Source organism: Triticum dicoccoides, chromosome 5A, assembly GCF_002162155.2.
Source record: "Triticum dicoccoides isolate Atlit2015 ecotype Zavitan chromosome 5A, WEW_v2.0, whole genome shotgun sequence".
Taxonomy (NCBI): domain Eukaryota; kingdom Viridiplantae; phylum Streptophyta; class Magnoliopsida; order Poales; family Poaceae; genus Triticum; species Triticum dicoccoides.
The window spans coordinates 150164392-150170364 of record NC_041388.1 but is presented as its reverse complement, the minus strand read 5'-3'; positions in this window follow the sequence as shown (position 1 = coordinate 150170364).

Here is a 5973-nt window from a genome sequence, read left to right as displayed (position 1 = left end):
CACCACGAGCTTGCGCCGGCGAGCTTCCGCGAGGTCGCCGCACCACCACGTCGCCTCGCCGGAGTAGCGCCCCGGCCACCGCCGCCTCGTCCCTCGCCGCCCGCCTCCAAATCCGGTCGGGAGAGGCCAGATCCGCCTCGTCCCTCGCCTCCCCACCGTTTTTTTTTCTCGCCGGAGCCAGTTCAAGCTCGCCGGAGCGCCTCGGTTCGCGTGCCAACGAACTCCAGATCTGGATCGGTTGACCCTAACCCTAATCCCTGATATTTTTTGGCATACTTTGACCTGCTATATCTCCGCATCCGTAGCTCCGTTTTGGGCATATAGCATATCAAAATGTTCGCCTCAGAGAGTACATCATTTCATCTCATTGCATCATTTTCATTTGAGTTCATCTTGATGCCCGAAATGCTGTTAGAAGAGTGCTACTTGAGATAATTGTTAGATCTGGTACTCCATTTAGATATTTGTCATTTTTGCCATGATTAATGTGTGCATGATATGCCATGAGCTCTACATATGTTTTGTTAAGGGTTTTGCCATCTATCCAGAGATGCAACCCATGTATTTTTGTGATGTGTGTGGTGACTAGAACAAGCTTGCAAAGTGAGGCATTTGTTAATGCTGATTTCAGGGACTTAGCATTTCCACTAAGTCCTTGAGCTGGTTATCTCATATGGCCATATGTTCATGTTGTTTCCCAGTGATCCGTGCCTCTTTTGAGGATGATCAATAAGGATGTTGTGTTAATATTGTATTGCTCTATCCATCCATGTCTTTGTTTGAAATTATGGAGCACCCTAGCTTGAGTCAATCGAGATCTACTTTTGCTATTTCGTGAATCTGGGCAGATTGTCTACTTGTTAGCGATTTTGCCGATGATGTTGTAGTTGATCCGTGCATGCTATGTTATTGTTCTTGCTATGTCTAGCTTGCATTTTGTGTATTCTTGATGGTTGTATGCTTAGTTTATCATGAATTGCTCTGTAGTAAGTGCATCGAGCTCGTAAACATGCCTACTTGATATCTGTTTCAGTATGCTCCAGTTTTCACGAAGTCTGAGAACTGATTATTTTTTTGCCATGTTCACATGCTTGCAATTGTATTTTCTGATCCCTTTTGGCTCAAGGTCACTAAGGGACTTTTGTTAAGATCTTTGAGTAGCTCCATGCCATGCTTTACTTTGCCATGTTCAGGTCCTGTAGCATATTGTTTTCATGCTCCGAAGAGTGCTATCTGATCTGAAATTCCAGACAAGTGTTAATTTCACTAAGTCTGAAATCTGTTTGTCAAATGCATTTTTGCCATGCTTGTTTGAACCTGTCAATTGATGAATTAGCCGTAGCTCAGTGCTAGACTTTTGTTAAGCTTCATGAATGGATCCCTGCCATGTATTTTGATGCCATGTTTGGGTGCTGTATCATGTTATCTTGTTGCATTTAGATGACTACTTGCTGTAAATCGCAGAACGTGGTCATATTTGAATCGCTTGCCATTTCCAAACCGTAACTCCGATTCCGGCGTTCTTTATATCGTTTTCAAGCGATTTCATCTCATCTTTCCAGTGGAACCTTTGGATTTCCATGTTGAGGCCAGGTTCATGCATTTCTTGTCAAATCTTGCATACGCATCACATATTGCATCCCGCATAGGATATCATCTTTGCATCATGTGTTTGAGTTTGCACGTGGTTGATTGTGCCCTTGCTGCTTGTTTGTCTTGTTTGGGTAGAGCCGGGAGACGAGTTCTCTAACAAGGAGCCCGTTGAGTTTGGTTTCGAGGATCCAGTCAACTCTGACAACTTTGCAGGCAAGATGATCATACCCTCGAAATCACTACTATCTTTGCTTTGCTAGATGCTCGCTCTTTTGCTATGCCTATGCTATGATGCCTACCACTTGCTTATAATGCCTCCCAAATTGCCATGTTCAGCCTCTAACCCACCATGTCCTAGCAAACCGTTGATTGGCTATGTTACCGCTTTGCTCAGCCCCCCTCTTATAGCGTTGCTAGTTGCAGGTGAAGATTGGAGACCGTTCCTTGTTGGAACATTATTTACTTGTTGGGATATCATTATATTGCCATGCTATCTTAATGCATCTATGTACTTGGTAAAGGGTGGAAGGCTCGGCCTCTCGCCTAGTGTTTTGTTCCACTCTTGCCGCCCTAGTTTCCGTCATATCGGTGTTATGTTCCCGGATTTTGCGTTCCTTACGCGGTTGGGTTATAATGGGAACCCCTTGATAGTTCGCCTTGATTAAAGCTTTTCCAGCAATGCCCAACCTTGGTTTTACCATTTGCCACCTAGCCTCTTTTTCCCTTGGGTTTCCGGAGCCCGAGGGTCATCTTATTTAGCACCCCCCCGGGCCAGTGCTCCTCTGAGTGTTGGTCCAACCGAGCGATGTCCGGGGCTACCAGGGGCAACTCTGGGCTGACCTACCCGACGTCTTGCTCATCCGGTGTGCCCTGAGAACGAGATATGTGCAGCTCCTATCGGGATTTGTCAGCACATCTGGGCGGTGTTGCTGGATTTGTTTTAACTTGTCGAAGTGTCTTGAAGAATCGGGATACCGAGTCTGATTGGAATGTCTCGGGAGGAGGTCTATTCCTTCGTTGACCGTGAGAGCTTGTCATGGGCTAAGTTGGGACTCCCCTGCAGGGATTTGAACTTTCGAAAGTCGTGCCCGCAGTTATGGGCAGATGGGAATTTGTTAATGTCCGGTTGTAGATAACTTGAACCTTAACTTAATTAAAATGAATCAACAGTGTGAGTTGCCGTGATGGTCTCTTCTCGGCGGAGTCCGGGAAGTGAACACGGTGTTGGAGTAATGCTTGCCGCAGATTGCCCCCTAGTTGTTCGACCGTGCTTTGCCTCCTCTTCTCGCTCTCTTTTGCGAATAGGATAGCCATCATATATGCTAGTCGCTTGCTGCAGCTCCACATATTTAACTTGCCTTACCTATTAAGCTTAAATAGTCTTGATCACGAGGGTGCGAGATTGCTGAGTCCCTATGGCTCACAGATTACTTTCAAACCAGATGCAGGGCCTGATGATTTCGCTCCAGGTGACGCGCTCGAGCTCAAGTGGGAGTTCGACGAGGACTCTCAACGATACTACGTGTCTTTCCCTGATGATCAGTAGTGGTGCCCGGTTGGGGGTGATCGGGACCGTGTCGCATGTTGGGTTATCTTTTATTTTGGCGCTGTAGTCGGGCCATGAGTGTTTGAATGTTGTAATGCTATTTATGTACTTTGATTGACGTGGTGAGTGTAAGCCAACTATGTATCTCCCTTTATTTATCTATATTACATGTGATGTTGTGATGATTGCCTAACTTGCGACACTGCTTTCAATGCGGTTATGCCTCTAAGTCATGCCTCGACACGTGGGAGATATAGCCGCATCGAGGGCGTTACACTGTGCTGCCGCAGAGGTCTCACCGCCCCCTACTATTCCCACCGCTGGCCAGGTCCTGTGGCGATGGCAGCCTCACACCGCAGCCGAACCAGTGAACCCTCGTAGTCCTCTCCGCGCGGGCTTCCACTGCCGCGTCGTCCCCTTCCTAGGCCTCGCCATCATTCATCGCCGTGGTGCTCTCCGCGCGGCGTGGTCAACGTGGTCAAGGAACGACTTCCATCGGAAGAGTACTGTACGCGGAGAGGCTGACAGTTGGGTCCATGGCCACAGCCCAGTTTTTTTGTGATTTGCCAAGTAAGTCGCTTTGTCAGGCCTGTTGGGCTGCAAATCTTTCAAGACGAGGAGAGCTTTCATTTGGCTGGTCGAGAAAATGGCCCATCAGTAATGAGAAATGCGTTGTACATGTTTAAAACACATCAAACCGGCAATTAGTTTCAAATATCTTTTTTTTCATTTCAAGATTTTAAATTACATTAATTTTTATGCATGGAGAATTTGTTGGATTTTATATTGATATACATTTATTTTTAAAATTAGTTTGAATGTGAGTCGAAATTTTGGGATTAAAAACAGTTCGGACTGCACCGAAATATGCAAAATTTTGTATAATTTTTTAACCGTTGCCACAATATGGGATGCAATGCTAATAAAAAGAATATGGGCTCCAAAAAACCTTAAGAATTAGCAAATGGGCTGTAAATTATTAGAAATAATGGCAGATGGGCTGTATGCTGTTTTCCACAGATTTGAGGCTTTCCTAAAAAAAGGTTGACGCATAAGCACTGACTATTGGATGTCCATCCAACAGCCGTCGTGCTTCTTCAATCTCTGCTCTTCCTGCTCGAGCCACTCAAACAAGCGCCGGCGGGACTGCCTGCTCCCTCCTCCTCGCAGCGGGCTGTGCTGCCGTGCAGGCCTCACCGCCCAACGTACTCCCATCACTGGCCTAGCCATCCCTCTACTCACCCACACCTGCTGTTATTCTCCGGCGACAGCAGACGAACCAGTAAACCCTCGTACAGTCGTACTCCCCTCCGCGTGGGAAACAACTGCCGAGTCTTCCCTGCCTCCGTGTCGTCCCCTTCCTAGGCCTCGCCGTCGTCCACTGCCCTGGTGCTCTCGGCGCGACGTGGTCAACGTGGTCATGGAACGAATTCCATCGGACATGGACTGTACGTGGAGAGGCTGACAGTTGGGTCCACGGCGGCAGCAAGGAAGTGCCTCCTTATTACACGGAAAATAATGATTCCTCCACCTGACAGCAGGGACCCACCGGACAGGCCACCGTATTTCGCGAAAAGAATGTTTCCCCCCTGACTGCTGGGACCCACCAGCTACACCTTCGCACGCAAGGAAGTGCGTCCGGGCAAAAAAAATGATTCGCCCCCCTGACTGCCGGGACCCACCAGCTACATCTTCGCACGCAAGGAAGTGTGTCCGGAAAAAAAAACAAAATGATTTGCCCCCCTGACTGCTGGGACCCACCAGCCCCCCGACTGCTGGGACCCACCAGCTACATCTTCACACGCAAGGAAGTGCGTCTGGGCAAAAAAAATGATTCGCCCCCTGATTGCTGGACCCACCAGCTACATCTTCGCAGGCAAGGAAGTGCCTGACAGTCGGGACCCACCTGGTCGAAGCGTATGTAGCATTGTCATTCTGGTCGCGAACGTGTACGTACATATATACTAGTGGATGTAGAGGGACACACGTGTCGTAGTAGAGGGGGCCAGGGTGCAAGAAAGAAAATACGGCCACGTATGTGTACATACGGGCGGGGTCTAGAACGCCTACTCGCGCATATGTACGGCGAGGGCTCGTGTACATGGCTGGGTCGAAACGGAGAAACAGCGTCGTCGTCGTGTTCATGGGGAGGCAACGGAATGCGTCGTGTTCATCGGGAGGCAACGCGGCTGGGTCGGAACGGAATGTGTGGTTGTGTTCATCGGTAGGGCTTGGACGGAAGAGGCGATGGAAATGAGGCCTGGCGTACCGCACAACGGAGGAAACGGACCTCCTACGGTCGAAACGGGGGTCCTGTTGATCGGGAGGGGTGTGGCGTACCGCAAAACGGAGGAAACAGACCTCCTACGGTCGAAACGGGGGTCCTGTTGATCGGGAGGGGTGTGGCGTACCGCAAAATGGAGGAAACGGACTTGTGTTGGAGCGCTACAGTCGAAACGGGGGTCCTGTTCATCGGGAGGGGTGTGGCGTACCGCAAAACGGGACTCCACGAGATACTGTTCATCTCCACCGTCGACCCCCTCCAGCCTCCATGAGCTACTGTTCATCCACCGTCGACCTCCTCCAGCCTCCACGGGCTCCTGTTCATCCAGCCTCCACCGCGCGCTACTCCACCAGCTACTGTTCAACCACCCCTCCACCGTCTACTGTTCATCCAACCCTCCACACCTCGGGGTCCTGTTCAACCACCCCTCCACCGTCTACTGTTCATCCTGCCCTCCACACCACGAGGTCCTGTTCATCCACCCCTCCACGGGCACCCCTCCATCGTCTACTATTCATCCAGCCCTCCACCACACCACGGGGGTCCTATT